Below are 16217 nucleotides of genomic sequence, written 5' to 3'. Positions count from 1 at the left end.
TGTGCAGAAAGGCCATGGCAAAGAATACTAGATCCCCCCCCCCCATTTTTTTGGTACAGGAGGCACTGTAATGAAATACAACTTCAGTGGATTAGGCAAGTGCCACCAGTAATTTTATACATGTAGCTTTCAACTTTAATAAGGTGTTGCAAAACCTATGAAAACACAAGTAAGTAAAACCACATTTCCCCCCCCCCCCAGCCAGCCCAGCCTCTGTTCTCTCTGTTACAATGTGGTGCTTTGTACTGTAAAGAGAGAGGAGTTGGGAGCAGGAGTTGTTAAATCCAATTTGAAAAACTGGTAATTGTCCAATCTCTCCCCCCCCCCCTCAAATGATATATTTATATCATCAGTGTATGAAAAGTCCTGTATTGCTTTAGACCACTCTTGACAAATAAGCCGGGTTGTGTTTTGTCATGGGTACAATCAGCTTTGAGAATCCGTCTCCAAAATACGTTGGGGTTTTTTTTTTGGCCATTAAAATCACATCAAGCGAATTCAGGAAACTGGCCCATAATTATTTCCTGTTAAAGTATTAACATGGGAGGTGGTTGCAGAATTTAGAATTTGAGGATTGAGAAAATGATTTAGAGCTTAAGTCTTTCTAGATAATCTACCCGCTGTCAGGAAAATTGGTGAGTTGTTTGGGGAGAGGGATGGAATTAGGAATTTCTTTTTTTAATTCTAGCATCACACTTGTGTGCAACAGCAGGTATGAAATGTATTTGATGCTGTCTCGTGTCATGGGCAGATCTCCCTTCCCCAGCCTTGCTTCTTGATAATTCTTTTTAACTAGAGAAATTGTGGGAAGAAGGTTGCTGATGTTCTGCTTATGGGCTAGTTGGTCGCTGTAAGAACAGATTGCTGGACTTGATGGACCTTTGGTCTAATACAGGCATAGGCAGACTCTAGCCCTCCAGATGTTTGGGACTACAATTCCCATCATCCCTGACCACTGGTTCTATTAGCTAGGGATGATGGGAATTGTAGTCCCAAACATCTGGAGGGCTGGAGTTTGTCTATGCCTGGTCTAATACAACAGGGCTCTTATGAGACATCAGGGTTTGAAGCTCTGGCCATTTACACACAAGGCACATGCTGACCCATGATTATTCTCCATATACATGGAGTATACCAGACCCTCCAAGTATCCCTATTTTTCAGGGACAGTCCTGGATTGACAGAAGCTGTGCTGGTTTCTGATTTGATCCCACTTTTCCTTAGTGCGTCCCTTTTTTTTCATCAGAGAATTGTTGGTTATGCAACCCCTGAGCCAAGGAGATAAGTATACAACCTTTAGAAGACATCTGAAGGCAGCCCTGTGTAGGGAAGTTTTTTTTTTAAAGTTCAATGTTTTATTATGTTTTTATATATGTTGGAAGCTGCCTAGAGTGGCTGGGGCAACCCAGTCAGATGGGTGGGGTATAAATAATAAAATTGTTGTTGTTGAATAGGACATCCCTATTTTCATCAGAGATCACTGGACATCTGTGGTAGATCACTGGTGGATCATTGGCTCCCCACAAAGAAGCTGAACAACTGTGGTTCCCCTAAAAAACTCAACAACTTTGACCTGAACCCCCCAAAAGGGGGTAGATCACTGCTAGTTTTTAACTCTGTGAGTAGATCACAGTCTCTTGGGAGTTGGCCACCCCTGGTATACACAAAGAAAAAAATAAGCTATTCGTGAGGCCACCACATGTGACAATTTGCCTTCTGTTTCCTCAACAGTATTTAGAAGAGTATTTTATGGATAGTATAAGGCAGGCATCCCCAAACTGCGGACCTCCAGATGTTTTGGCCTACAACTCCCATGATCCCTAGCTAACAGGACCAGTGGTCAGAGATGTTGGGAATTGTAGTCCAAAACATCTGGAGGGCCGAAGTTTGGGGGTGCCTGGTATAAGGTCCGGCACTGAAAAGAGCCCATGCGGACACGATGCCGAGAAATGCTGGTTCCTGGTAAACCAGTCCCCTGTGGTGGAGCTGTGGTCTACATGAAACAAAAGGGGTGTTTATGGGTGTAGTCTCACACCCATCACAGTTTGGACCAAGACAATCTCACCCCTTATATACTCATCCCATCACTGCTCTCTGCAAGCAAGGGCCTCCTGCAGATACCATCTGACCAGGAAGTCCCTTTCCTCCCTGGGGCAGGCACCAGGTCTATCATGCCCCTATCTTGTGGAATTCCCTCCCCTTGAACATTAGACTTGTGCTATCTCTGCTGCCTTTTTGTGCCACCCATTGAAGACCTTCCTTTTCCAACGATCTTTTTTTTAAAGTCAAGGTCTTTCCTAGTCTCCATCTGTACTGGAATTGTTTTTCTGATGTATTTATTTTATTATCCTTTGTCATTTGCCCACCCTTCCTGGGCTCCATTGGGAGGAAGGGTGGGATAGAAATGTAATAACAATGATAATCACATATGACAATTTGCCTGCTGTTTCCTATGTGGAGAAGCTTTCTGTTTGTTCCGTATAACGAGGCCCCTGCAAAGTGTGATACATTGGCATGCTCCTAAATAGAAAGTGAGCTAGAATGTCCCAGGACTGCGGGGCACGGTCTCCTTTAGCTTCTGAGAAATAGAACTAGGAACCACCCAGCAAGCCAGAAGTCATTCCTTCTCTCTCCTGCCAGAATTCATTTCTTCTCTCCTTATTTTGGAGATAATTTCCTTAATCCCTTTCGAAAATTATATCTCATTTCCACTGTGCCATTTATGAGAACCTTGCATTGTAATAATCAGTGGTGTATGATCCCATGTCCGCAGTTTCTTGGCAGATTAGTTTCCTTTTCCCTTTCTTTTTAAAGATATATTACTTTTAGGTTTGTTGCGAGGCACTTTATAGCTTTATAAAGCCCTTAAAATGTTTTTAAACACTACTCCGAGCTTACAGGGCTAGTTTTAGAATTGCAATTACAAGCTTCCTTATCCCCAAGCAAATTCCCACTGTGATGGTGTATGTAAACTGTTTTAGACATTTTAATGCTCCTAAGCAATAAATCTGAAAAAAGGGGGAAAGCAAGCACCTCGGTTTGTATAAATGAAAAACATCGTGTCCTAATTTATGCGGCATATAAAACTCTGTGAAGTCGCTTTGTATCTTTCTGTGGAGAAGTTTTTATATATATATATATATTAATTGTTTCAAGCTGTTAATTTGTTTCCCCAACTTGGATGTTGCTTTCTGGTTAACAGGGACTGTGCAGAAATTGTTGCTGGGAGGAGAGGCTTATTGTTTATCATTTGCATAGTTCCAAGTTGGGAAGGAGGAGAATTTTGCTCAGTCCATGTTTCAGAGTGAACAGACCGCATTCGCACTTCCCAGGCTTACATGCAGATTGGGACAAGGTTACCCATCAGATTGCATCCTTCTCCAGATTGTGCAATACACAAAATACTCGACTATCAAACCTTTATTAGGCATTTTAAAATAGAACCGTGAGAAAAAGAATCACATACAAAAGTATTAAAAATGCATACAAAGAGGCAACAGTAAATTGCATACACTAATTGTATGTGTGTGTGTGTGTGTGTGTGTGTGTGTGTGTGTGTGTGTATATATATATATATATATATATATATATATATATATATATATATGCTGAGATTTCTTCCTATTAAACTACTCCTTGAAATCTAAAAAGATCTTAGAGGATCCACCGATACGCTTCCCCCCCCCCCAAAAGAGTGGCAAATGGCTGTATTTATGTAAGACAAAACCCTTCTCTGAGCTCAATAACTGAACTAGACTGACTAAACTCCGCAAATCAGCCCCAAACTCAAAAACAGACTTTACGCTTGCTGTCCTGGAACACCTCAGGGTGGGGAAATAAAGGCGGAGACCCAGACCTAATGAATTTTCTTAAAAATTTTGAATTAATATTTCTACAAGAAACATGGACAACTAGAGACATCAAGATCAGTGGATTCACCTCCTATATGACACCTGCACAGAAAACAAATACTAAGGGCCGGCCTAAAGCAGGCTTTTGCTGTCTGATTAAAGACACAAAATACAGAAATGAGTATTTTGTGGCCACATGGGTACAAAATGAATTTAAATGCAACTTTTTGTGCATTATTATTACTTAAAAACAAAAAACAAAAACACAATAAACAGGCCAAAATGGAAGAAGCGAGGGGCAGGGGCCCCCCCTATTTTCATCTGAGGAATGTTGGAGGGTATGGCACCACTGCCTCCGACCATAGAGACAGAACACAGCGATCACGGCTTGTAGGATCCTCTCCGTGCTTCTGAGATTAAGGCCTCATGTACACCATACCTTTAAAGCAGTATTGTGCCACTTTAAACAATTGTGGCTTCCACTAAAGAATCCTGGGAAAACTAGTTTTTAAAAAAGTTTTATTTATATTTTTTCATTATTACAATTTCCAAAACCACATTCACATTGAAATCAACAATTCCTTCATTCATATCTTACTTTGTAATAAAACAATCATTTACGACTTCCCTTCTTCCTGCATATACTTCCTTTCTTCTTTCCCATCATTCCTGCATATTCTTATATATCCATATTAGTTATCCTTTCCCTTTATTGTTCCTTTATTTTATACTATATTGTGGAATTTACCTTAATCCTGCTAACGTTTCCACATTTTTACAATTTTTTCCCAAATACTCCACAGTTTTTCCATTCATCTTTTTATATTTGATCCTCTTGTTTTTTAAAAATTTATCTTGTTATATATCATTTCCACCACATATGGAAGAATGTTCCTTCTGCTTCTTTACATTTCCAAAATACATCAGATTCCAATTTTTACATCTTAGGGAAATCTAGTTTGTTAAGGGTGCTGAAAGTTATTAGAAAGTCCCTAATCCCCTCAAAAAGCTGCAATTCCCAGAGTGGCTTAACAAGCAATCCCTCTTCACAGGGAACTCTTTGACCTCCCCATGTATGCTTCTTATTTTTCCTATCCAGCCCTGCCTAGGTCCATTGCTCATCCATTTCACAACTGAGTTGTGTAAAAGAGCAGCAGAACTTTCTTTTCTCCCTGTGTGAAGTCTTTGACTTCGAACTTGAAACCTACCATTTGGTAGTCTCCATGCTGCACTATAACTATATTCTGTTTCCTTCTGTTTCCTTTTCTGTCCCCTCTCTCCCTTGTGCTGACTTTGAACTGTGAGTCTCTTGGGTAAGGCTGCCATACATTTGGATTTTCCCTGACATTACCGGGATTTCAAAGGCAGAATTGACATCTGGGGGGTAATTTCCAAAAGGCAAGTCAATTGAAAAATCGTGACTCAAACATTTGGGGGTCTTTTTTTATTGCAACCCTACTATTGGGACTCTATGAAGTCCCAATCATTTCCCATTCTGAGCTGTGTTTGTCACATGCGGCCCTGTTTCTGTTCCACTGCAGTTTGTCTTCCACCAGAAATGGCATTATCCATTTTGCTGTCTGCTGTGACAAAACTATGTAACTTATGCTTTTTATTATCTGAATTACGTAAATTACACTGTCATTACATTATTCCACCCTATTCGTTTCAGTGGAAAGGAAGTGTAATGCTAATGGGATGGGGAGGAGGAGATAATGGTTTGCCAAACTTAATGCAACAATAACAGAGAATACTGTTTGCATTTGCTGGATTGATTTCCTGTTCCAGATATAGGATGAATGCACGTACATTGGCCATTACCACTCCTGTTTCTGCTTTTCTCAGAATTCTCCAACATCCCTACTTGAGACACGGCCCTGTCCCCTCCAGTTTTACTATGCCATTCATCTAGAGCAGGGGACAGTTCCCCACCCAAGGGCCATATTTCCTTGTAAGCAACCTTCTGAGGGCCGTGTGCCAATGGTGGGTGTGGCAAAAGTGGATCCCATACCCCATTTTCCATCCAGGCAAGCCAGAGGTATTATCACAGATCAAGGATCCATTCCAACCAGTTAAAAGCATGAGAAGATTGTGTGTAGCACAAAGCCAGTGAGAGATGTGGCCTAGAGAGGGACGTGGCCCTCAAGGGCCTGATAGAAGAGGCCTAGGGGCCACATTTGGCCCTTGAACCTGATGTTCCCTACCACTGGCATATTACATTTAAAAAGTGGGTTGTATTTCATTAGCAACCCCCCCATTTATTCTTCTGCAGACAAGGAAAAAGCAGGTGTGGGGAAGGGGAACCTAGTGGTACAACATATTAACAACTTGCATTTCATTGTCTTCTTTTCCCCCTATTTGTTTTGTTATATCTTCTTGCCAGTGTGATTTCATTTGTGCAGAAAAGTGCCCTGGAAAGGTCTTTTAATGCATTTGTGGAGAAATTGGTTTCCTTATATCTTAGTGACAGATCCAGCATCTCTAACTGCGGCAATTAATTTAGCAGCATAAAAAATTAAGTGGCGTGTTTTGTCAGCTGAGCAGTTTCCCCCATTCGTGAGCTCCGTTCGTGGGCTGGTCTTGAAAGGCATTTTGTTTGCTGGGGCATTTAGAAACGTTTTTAAAAATAGCATTTCAAATGCACTTTTGAAATGTGTTTGTGAGGCGAAAAGGGTACTTCTGGCAAATGTTTAGTGCAAAGTGAATGCAAAAGCTATTTGGAGCTAAGCGAATGAGCGATAAATCCAAGCCGCTTGACAAGGGGGAGAGCAAGACTTAATAAAACAGTATTGTTGGGTTATTTTTCCATGTAAGAATCTGAGCTGTCGCTTAATGATGGGATGGGTAAGAGAATCGGGAACGGAAGAAAAAACGATGGGAGTAAATCTTAATTTATTTAACCTGACGTGTTTATTTTACTCTAGGACTCTCTCTGTGCTTCACTGTCTCCGGGTAGCAAATGTGATTGGCATTTTGTTACATCTTTTTGCTCCTTAACAGACACTCGGCTATCTTTTCATGTTGCCTGTGTACAGTTTTGTTGCATCTTTCAGATGACAGATTGTTGAACAGGTAGGACTGGTTGCTGACAACTTTAATTGTACAAGCAACCTAACAGCAACATGGGAATTAGCCTCATACAGAGGCAGACCACTGGTCAGTCTAGCTCAGTTCTGCCTGTGACACGGACTAAACCTCAGACCATTTAGATGCAAAATGCATGTTCTGACTTTACGCCTGCATAAAGCATTCTGGAAGTCCTGGGACCACTTCCTCTCCTTTTAGGAAAGGAGAGTAAGTCCAAAAGAGAATTTTCAACACTGCCTGCTCTGTATTTACTGGACCCTCCCTCTGTGGTGAATGCTGGGATGAAACAACTCACCATTTTTTGTTCTTTTCTTCCCAGCTAATTCTTGAAGGCAAAAATTAGATAAAACTTTCTTTCCGAGTTCGGCTTGTGCTTGGCCTGCCTTCCAGGCAGAGAAGATTCTCGGTGTTGTTGTTTGTCTGCGTTCTGAATGAAGTTTTGAGAACTGTTCATTGCCCTCTTTCAAGAGAGGCTGGATGGAGAGGCCTGAGGGAGGGATCTGCCGGCTAGCGCCAAAATTTTATTCTGCTTAACTGTGTCAAGTAATAGTGTCGAGAGGGATTTTAACTCGGCATGTCTTTCGTATCTGACACCCGCTTCTGCCCACAAGGCCTTTTATTGTGTGATAGGGTGGGTAACCTTTTGTTGGCCATGGCTACCAAAGTTGTGCCTTCCAGATGTGTCTGGACTACAGATCCCATCCTTCTTGACCATTGGCTGGGGGCGGGGCTGATGGACATTGTAGTCAAATGACACATGAAGGCCTTGCTACAGGACCTGCCTTTTACAGTGCTGAATGGACTCTTCTGCTGGTGACTGTCGTCCCTTGCTAAGAACTGCTCTTTGGAATCCAGTCCAATCCAGTAATAGTACTTTGCCCACTGTCTTTTGAATAACCATAGATGGGGTTCTTGCAGTTTCCCAAGTAGTAGTCTCTCTAGCTCTTTCCTTGAATTAAGGCTGCCTAAATACACTTTCTAGTAAAGGTAAAAAAGCTAAAGGTCTCAAGCATGGTTAAGTCCAGTCAAAGGCAACTATGGGGTTGTGGCGCTCATCTCGCTTTCAGGCTGAGGGAGTCGGCGTTTGTCCACAGACAGCTTTCTGGGTCATGTGCCCAGCATGACTAAACCGCTTCTGGCGCAACAGAAGACCGTGACGGAAACCAGAGTGCACAGAAATGCTGTTTACCTTCTCGCCACAGTGGTACCTATTTATCTACTTGCACTAGTGTGCTTTCAAACTGCTTGGTTGGCAGGAGCTGGGACAGAACAATGGGAGCTCACCCCATTGCGGGGATTCGAACTGCTGACCTTCCCCGTTGAACACAGTCAGCCGGCTTATGAGTCGAGATGAACAGAACTGACAATTTCCATTCTCTCAGTTCCTCATTTCCCCAATCATAAATCCAGCTCTCCACATTGCTGCAGAATTTTACAATTTTTAATAAAAAACAAATCCTCATTAAAATTTGTCAGCTTTTTAGTGTCGTAAACACTAAATTGTATGCAATTTGCCTAATGCCTACATTTTTTTTTGCAAATCAGTTTCCCATAATATAATGCATTTTTGTATGTTATTGTTCACCAACATGCACATTTTTACCCTAGTGTATGCATTTTTGCACAAATTACTTGGCTGGAGATGTGGAAAATTTGAAGGGTGGCTAGGTTTTGGATCACCCAGTGTTTCAGAAAGTGCAAATTTGTAGTTGCAAACTGAATTGAATCTTCCCCCCCCCAATCCCTATTTATGCATGAATATGCATAGGATTGCAATGCCTTTCTGTGATCCTTTTTAGCTAGTTCTTAAGCAAAGTTGGGGTGGGGGAAGAGAATAAAATCCCATCTACAACATGCTGTTTAAAAATGAATTTGAATTCATATTCTTTCTTTTTAAAATTTGAATATTTTTACAGCATTTCCAAAGATTAAAGTTGATGGATCTATAACTGGTAGGAATAAAAAAGCATAAACACTTTATTCCAATAGGTTAATACTTATTGTGATTGCATACACTTAGTAAACAAGGCCTTTTCTTCTTTCTAAAAAATGCCCCTTGAAATTTCAGTTAAATGTAGAAATCTAAAATATTTGAAAAGCAGAGTTTCAGAGTTCAATTTAAAATACACACCCAACTTTTTAAAAACAAACAAACAAACAAACCAGCTTTTGATTAGACTTTATGAAAATTATTGATCCTGTTTTGTAACCCATTTTTTCTTTGTAGAATTTAGAATAGCTTTTTTTTATTCCACTCTTATCCTTGTAGCAACCTTATGAAATAGGTTAGGCTGGTAAGTCATGATTTGCCTAAGGCTCCCTGGTTATCTTCATAGAGAAGCCTATTTTTGAACCCAGATCCAAGTCCACTACTGTTGTATCTTTATCACACTGCCTTTCCTTTCCCTCCAGATTGTAGGTTTCACTATAATTTCTAAATAAAAAGGTGTTTGTTGCTGCTTCTGCTGGTATCCATCTGTCTCGAGAGACAATGGAGTGCGCCTCTGGGGGTGAAGTCAAACCACTGTGATAGCAGCACTCCCTGAGGCACAGATCTGGGCACTGTGTATGGAGGTGTCCAGACGACAAGACCCCCCCCCCTCACTATTGTGGTCCAAACGAAAGCAGAGCAAGATGGTGCAAGACACCATCCTACTATTATAGGAACTCCACTCTGGGTTTGTGTAGGAGCCCAAGGGTCAGAGCTGAGTGCAGAGTGGGGACCAAAGGTGCACAAACTACCCCAGAAGGAGCACAGCGTTCCCTCATCAGATGCACTACCTCTCCCTTAGCAACCCACACACCCCATATAAGTGTAGACATCTGACTACGCAATGTCTGAGTGTTTCACCATACGGCCTTTTAAAGATACTTTATTGTTCATTGTCGTTGGAATATTTGTCCACCCCTTGAGCATCTTGTACTAAAAAGGCATTTGATAGATGTGTGAGCAGAGCAAACAGATGTAACCCTGTGTGTTGATTCTGTGTTAAAATCAACAATGGAACAATCGATTCACGGGATTGTTTTTGAGGAAAGTTCCATGGATGTCCATCCCAAAGACGATAACATCCTGGCATGTGTTCTAGGAGCCCCAGGTATGATCCCCTGTATGTAAAATCTTACGCCAGAACCAGCCATTTCTGTGCGGATAACAAGATCAGGAATCAACTATGCAAATTGAGTGTAGCAATAATTGGAATCGGTGGAATTGTAATGCTAGAATTCTTGCATGGGTCCTCTCCCCCACTTGGGTCCAAGGAAAAGATGGGACTGCAAGACCTTAGAAGCTCACATGGCCCATTTTGTGGAAGAGACCATCCCTTGAGATGACAAGCACCGAGCTGGACCAGGAAACAATGGATACCATGTATTAAAGCTTTTTATTACTGTATTGTGAAGCAGCTCAATAAGTGGACCTTGGCTTTCTATTTCTTTAGCAATGGGGTTCCCCTCATTTTCCTTGGGTGGAAATCCCACTATCTAATAATAGACCATTCAGAAAAGCTCCTTGCTACCAAATACTGCATTTTGTGATTGTGAACTCCATCCTCTTCTTTTCCGCCTCCCAGATGGCGCACACAACTTTGTATCATGCTGAATAATTCCTCTCCATCCTCCAGTGTTGATAGCTTCAAATATCTCTTTCTAGACAGGGAAGCAGTCAAAGCACCGATTTACCTTTTCTCTCTTCACTCCTCCTCACACCCACCCCCCGCCCCGAAGCCAAACATCTCAAAACTGCTGGGATGGAGACTCCTATGGGAATATGTATGCTAAAAGCACCAAATAAAACCTATTTCACTAGGGGGTAGTTAAGTGAACAATCTGGCTTAGTAGCATTGCTGGTAGAACACCTGGAAGGGAGCCAAGGTGATCTCAAGGTAGGTCATCTTATTGTTTTCCTGCAACAATTTATGTTTGGATTTTGTTATACAGAGACCGAATTTTTCAGGCTGATATTACTGGGGAGATCTGCTCTTATCTCTGTGTGAATTACAGAAGCCTTTTCACTCAGAATTAATTGTACCCTTAGAGGGGCTTAGTGCATAATCTCTGGTCTATGATCTTCACTTGTCAAGTTGAGGTCCCTGCGTGCCGTGAGTTTGGAAGGCTCAGCTCAAGTGGGAGTTCCCCTTTTGCAGAGTCGGTCGTATTGTTGCAAAATTTGGCACGAGGCAGTCTCCGACGCTCTCTCTCCCCCCTCTCTCTTTGGAGGGCAGGCCTATTACCGCAAATAGAACAGAGATGAATACTGTACACATGCTGCCTCTTGCAGATGGGGGGCCTTTTCATTTTAGGCTTAAGTCAATTGCTGAGATTCTGTTGGGAAGCTGTCTCAGTAGGGGAGGGGAGCTGCTCGCCACTTCGAGTTAGCGAGAAGAAAGACTGTCCCAGTTTGATCGTCTTGTGAGTTGCCAACCCCTTTATTTTTAGAAGTGAAAACAAAGTCAGCTCCTTATGTGAGTTGCTGAGACGTTGCACCTATAACGCAGGAGGCTACCTGTTCTTGTCTTTTGCTTAGAGATTTTATGTGGAATTTCCATTCTCCCTTACATTTTTCTTCTTCATTGTTCTTGCATGCTTGAATCCAGCTACACCAGCCATCTCTCAGTGTGATCACATTTTAAGTGTGGCAGGGGTGTTCCAAAAAGCTCCTTTGCTGCCCTAAAAATCCCAGACCCAATTCAAAAGGCTGGTTTTGACCTGTAACACCTTGCATGGCTCAGGACCTCAGAACCTTTCCCTATATAAGCACTGAGACCAATATCTGAAGCCCTTTACTGTGTTTTCCCTTACAATAGATGTTTGGAGGGTAGAAAGAAGAGAATGGGTCTTTTCTGAGTTGGCCCCTATTAAAAAATCATCTTCAAGGAGAGGCTTGCCTAGCCTCAACTTTGTCATCCTGGCCCCACACAAAGACATCTTTACTCACTTGGGCATTTGGACAGCTTTTGGTTCTTATTTTTTCATGTGGGTGGGATGGTTATTTTGTGTTGGGTGAATATTTGTTGCCACCATAGGAATCGACTCCTAGGGGCTTCGGCCCCCACAATAAAATATTTGAGGGGCCAGGCCTCCACAAAGTTGATGGCCATTCCCATTCAAATTGTGTGTGCGCGCTACATCATGTGATCGATTATGCGAGGCAGGGCTTACCTGGGCCCCCACAATATTTTATTCAAGTTGGCACCCCTGGTTGCCACAGCATTTCCGTATACAGTCGTACCTTGTTTTGCGACAGGGATCCATTCCGGAGCCCTGGCCGCTAGCCGAAAAGGACGCAGGGCAAAGTGCCACGTCTGCGCATGCGCGCGGAGTGGTTTGCGTGAAGCACGATTTAGCGCTTCTGCGCATGTGCGAGCGGCAAACCTGGAGGTAACCCGTTCCGGGACTTCCAGGTTTGCCGCAGACATTCACTGGAATGGACTCTAGACGAGGCGGACGTTTGCGGAGGTATTACTGTATTTGTTTGGTTTTAAAGGATATTTATTGTGTGTGTATGCTGCTGTAAATCACTCTGTGGACTCCTTCTGGCTGCATGAAATGATATATAAACTGAACAGAGTTTAACTGTGAATGGCAGGTGGTTTTGATAATCTTGGCCCTAACTTGGCCCTAACTTATGTCCTTTAATTTCAGTGGTCTACTTTGAGTAGAAGCTAGTTGGATACGATCCACTGGATTATATGCAACCAAATTCTACTCTAAGGAGACCTCTTGAAAAATAAAAGATCTTAAGTTAGTCATGTCCACCGATTTCAATGGATCTACTCTGTGCTGGACTAACATTGAATGCAACTTTGCATGTTTAGCATCCCATCTAGTTTGGCCCTTTCATATACAACCTTGTGAAAGGAAAAGGTTTGCACTTCACAAGTGTAAATGCTTGTGCCCCACCACCACTGCCACCAGAAGATGCAGCTTTCGAAATCCTTTAGTGGGACTAGCTCACTCTGTGGTTACCACATGATGGGAAGCTGTTCTCTCCTGACATAAATGTACCCTTCCCTCGCTTTCCTTCTTCATACTGACGAACGTGCAAGGATATGCCTGCTGCTATCTGCAGGTACCCACCACTTTGTCCATTTGTATCAAATCACAGCCTAAATTTGTGCTTTCTGACTTCTTCCTGGAGAACTGTGCAGCGGCAAGAGTCGGTTGCTGACACGCGCTGGGCTTGACAATGCAGCCATTGATTGTGTTTATGTCCTTGGGTGGGTCTAGGACTTTCGCCCTCCCTCAAACACTTTTTCTTAAGGTCTGCGTGCCGTCTGTTTCCCACCTGTAGTGGTGACAAGAGCGGAGGAGACCTTTTAGGTCATGAAAATATATAACTTATAAGGACTTCATTGTCTTTTGTGTGTATGTACCTAGACTAGGGATGGGCCAATCTTTCAGTTTTGGTTTCCCTCAGCATCTTGTTTCGCCCCCAGTCCTATGTTCAGTTCTCCACACTCCCACATCGCTTCGTGATTTATTTATTGATTGATTTATTTATAAACTCCCCATGAGCATTCATTAGCATTTCTCCTCATGTACACATGATTGTGATTTTTAATTACATGCCCTTCACCCTAAGATCCCAGGGCAGGTTGCAACAGTGAAAGACCGTATTAAAAACAATTTAAAACATTTTAGAACCCTGAAAATAGGGGGGGGGTCCCACAAATATGCCCTTCAAGAGTCAGAAGCCAGGGTAAAGAGGTGCATATTCAGCTGTATAATGAAGGTGACAGGACACACTTCTGTGCGGACAACACAGGAGGTGCCACAATGGGCTGCAGGAGCTTTCCTGCCCCCCCCCAAGCCTTTGAGGGCAGAGGAACTACCAAGAGGGCCCCCCTCTGTCAATCTCAGCACCCTTCAGAGTCTGTAGGGAAGGAGGCAGCCTTTCAGGTATTGGGGCCAGAGTCATTGAGGGATTTGAAGACTAACATGAGCACCTTGAATTGTGCCTGGAAATGCACTGACAACCGGTGCGGCTGCCTTAATGCAAGGGTTGTAAGGGCTAAACAGAACCCCAGCCAGTAATCTGACAGCTTCATTTCCTACCGAGGGCAGCCCCATGTTAGGTACCTTTGTCTAATATACAACTGATTTAGGCGCCCTTAATATGTGCACGGTCGCGCATGTGCACATTGCGCCAAACTCGGAAGTAACCCAGAAACGTCACGGAAAGGGGTGGGGTGGGGTGGGGCGGGAGGGGGGAACGGGGTGTTTGAAGGATTTTCAATGGGTTTTCCGCTTATATATGATTTCACATCTGCATGCGGTGCCTTGGAAAGTAACCCCCATGTACATGGGGAGTTGCCTGTAAACATTTTTTGCAAACCAGTGAACCCTAAGGCGATGCATTTGTGTATCCTATTTTCACTGATTGATTCCTCTGTATCTACACTTCAGTGTTCAGTCTGCTCTCCAGATACTCACTGCTGCTGGGGGGGACTTCAGGACCTCTCTTCCTCTTCCTCAAGGCCCTTTATATTTAAGAAGGAGAGTCCCTCAAACAGAGGTCTGCGAAGTAGGACCCACAGATACTCCCTTTCTGACTTGCCTAGGTCAGTGAGTGTTTCCCAGCCTGTGGGTTGCAAACCACAAGTGGATCCCAAAACTTGCGCAGGTGGATCATGGGCTTTTATGAGTAAAACCAAAATAATGCTGGTACGATGGATGCCACTAACAACTTTTTGTTTTGTTGGCATATTATAACACTGCACTGACACTTGTGGCAATAATGCAATTTGTCACCATAACAAATGAATGTGGACTTGTGTGTTGTCATGCCAAAAAGTTTGTGAATTAGTAGCAGCAGCAGCAGCAACAACAACAACATTTTGATTATTTATATCCTGCCCATCTTGCTGGGTTGCTGCAGCCACTCTGGGAAGCTTCCAACACACATAATAATAATAATAATAATAATAATAATAATAATAATTAATAATTATAATAATTTATTTGTATCCTGCCCTCCCCAGCCGAGGCCGGGCTCAGAGCGGCTAACATCATAAGAAAAACATATAAAAACATAATACAACATCAAACATTTTAAATAAACTACTGTTTGATATTACAGTCGTACCTTGGATCCTGAACGCCTTGGTATTCAGGCTCCCGAATGCCGCAAACCTGGAAGTGAGTGTTCTGGTTTGCAAACATTCTTTGGAACCTGATTGTCCGACGCAATTTCTGTGGCTTCCTGCAGCCAATCAGAAGCCGTGCCTTGGTTTCCGAACGTTTCGGAAGTCGAACGGACTTCTGGAAAGGATTCCGTTCGACTTCCAAGGTACCACTGTATTGTTCTAAGAAAGCCTCCCCACCCTGCTTTACATGTCACCTTCTTACAAATTACCAGTACAGTAGATCAGTGTTTCTCAACCAGTGTGCCTCCAGATGTTTTGGGACTACAACTCCCATCATCCCTAGCTAGCAAGACCAGTGGTCAGGAATGATGGGAGTTGTAGTCCCAAAACATCTGGAGGCACACTGGTTGAGAAACACTGCAGTAGATGATGCAGAGATGTGCTGGTCCAAAATAAAATGGGACATTTGTCTCGATTTTTAACTCTCCATTTGGAGGGGCAGGGTGAACGGTTGTGAATGCGAGTGAATATTTCAGTGCCATCAAATTGGTTTTCAGGTTAGGCCCTCCTGGAGCAAGGCAAATTTGAGCCAACAGCCTGACTGTTTAATAAAGTGAGGTGCCATTTAGAACGTGCTTAGCAGATGTGATGTGTCACTGAATAGATGGCAGATACCATTCTGATCCTGGATTAGCGCAGGGCACAGACTCCACATTCTTCCCTTTCGAGTCATTTTGCTTTTTGCCGTTTGCTTGTTTGCCTTCAAATGCTCTCTTAACATTTCTCTGCGCCTGCTCTGCCAGTTCCCTACTGTGCTGGTATTTGGAGCTGGTTCTCAGGCTGCCTTCTCTTGCTGATTGCGTGTGTGTGCCTGGTTGGATATATTTATTTTTTAATTTGGGAGTGGAGCTGAGGGGGTCTGTCTAACAGCCTTGTTGCTGCTGGTCCAAGAAGCTGGCTGGGTTCCAGCACCTGGCCATGACATACAGCACCCTTCATGAAACCAGACAGAATTAAACCCTTTGTTTCCTGTTTGCCTGGCTGGCTTAAAAAAAAAAAAGGAGCAGAAAAGCAGAGAGACGAGAGTGCCCAACAAGACAGTCTTTGTATTAATTTAATTAATCAGTTTAGTGGGGGGGGGGGGGGAAGGATGGGCGCTCATGTAATAAATGCATGTTTTTCTTAGGGTTTT

General features: G+C 43.0%; 1 protein-coding gene across 6 annotated transcripts in view; it reads left to right on the top strand.

The window, feature by feature from the left end:
* PKNOX2 (PBX/knotted 1 homeobox 2) overlaps nt 1-16217 on the top strand; it is a 411946-nt gene that overhangs the window by 36187 nt on the left and 359542 nt on the right. Inside the window, exon 1 of one of the 6 annotated variants that reach the window (XM_088658016.1) lies at nt 11320-11348. The exons of the other annotated variants lie outside the window; for them this stretch is intronic. The gene's annotated coding sequence lies outside the window, so the exon portion shown is untranslated. Of the gene's footprint in view, nt 1-11319; nt 11349-16217 lie in introns of those variants that run through there. 6 annotated transcript variants of the gene reach the window in all.

Source organism: Zootoca vivipara, chromosome 14 (genome assembly GCF_965207765.1).
Source record: "Zootoca vivipara chromosome 14, rZooViv2.hap1.1, whole genome shotgun sequence".
NCBI classification, from domain to species: Eukaryota; Metazoa; Chordata; class Lepidosauria; order Squamata; family Lacertidae; genus Zootoca; species Zootoca vivipara.
The sequence above is the reverse complement of the archived record's forward strand: the minus strand, read 5'-3'. Positions and strand labels throughout refer to the sequence as shown.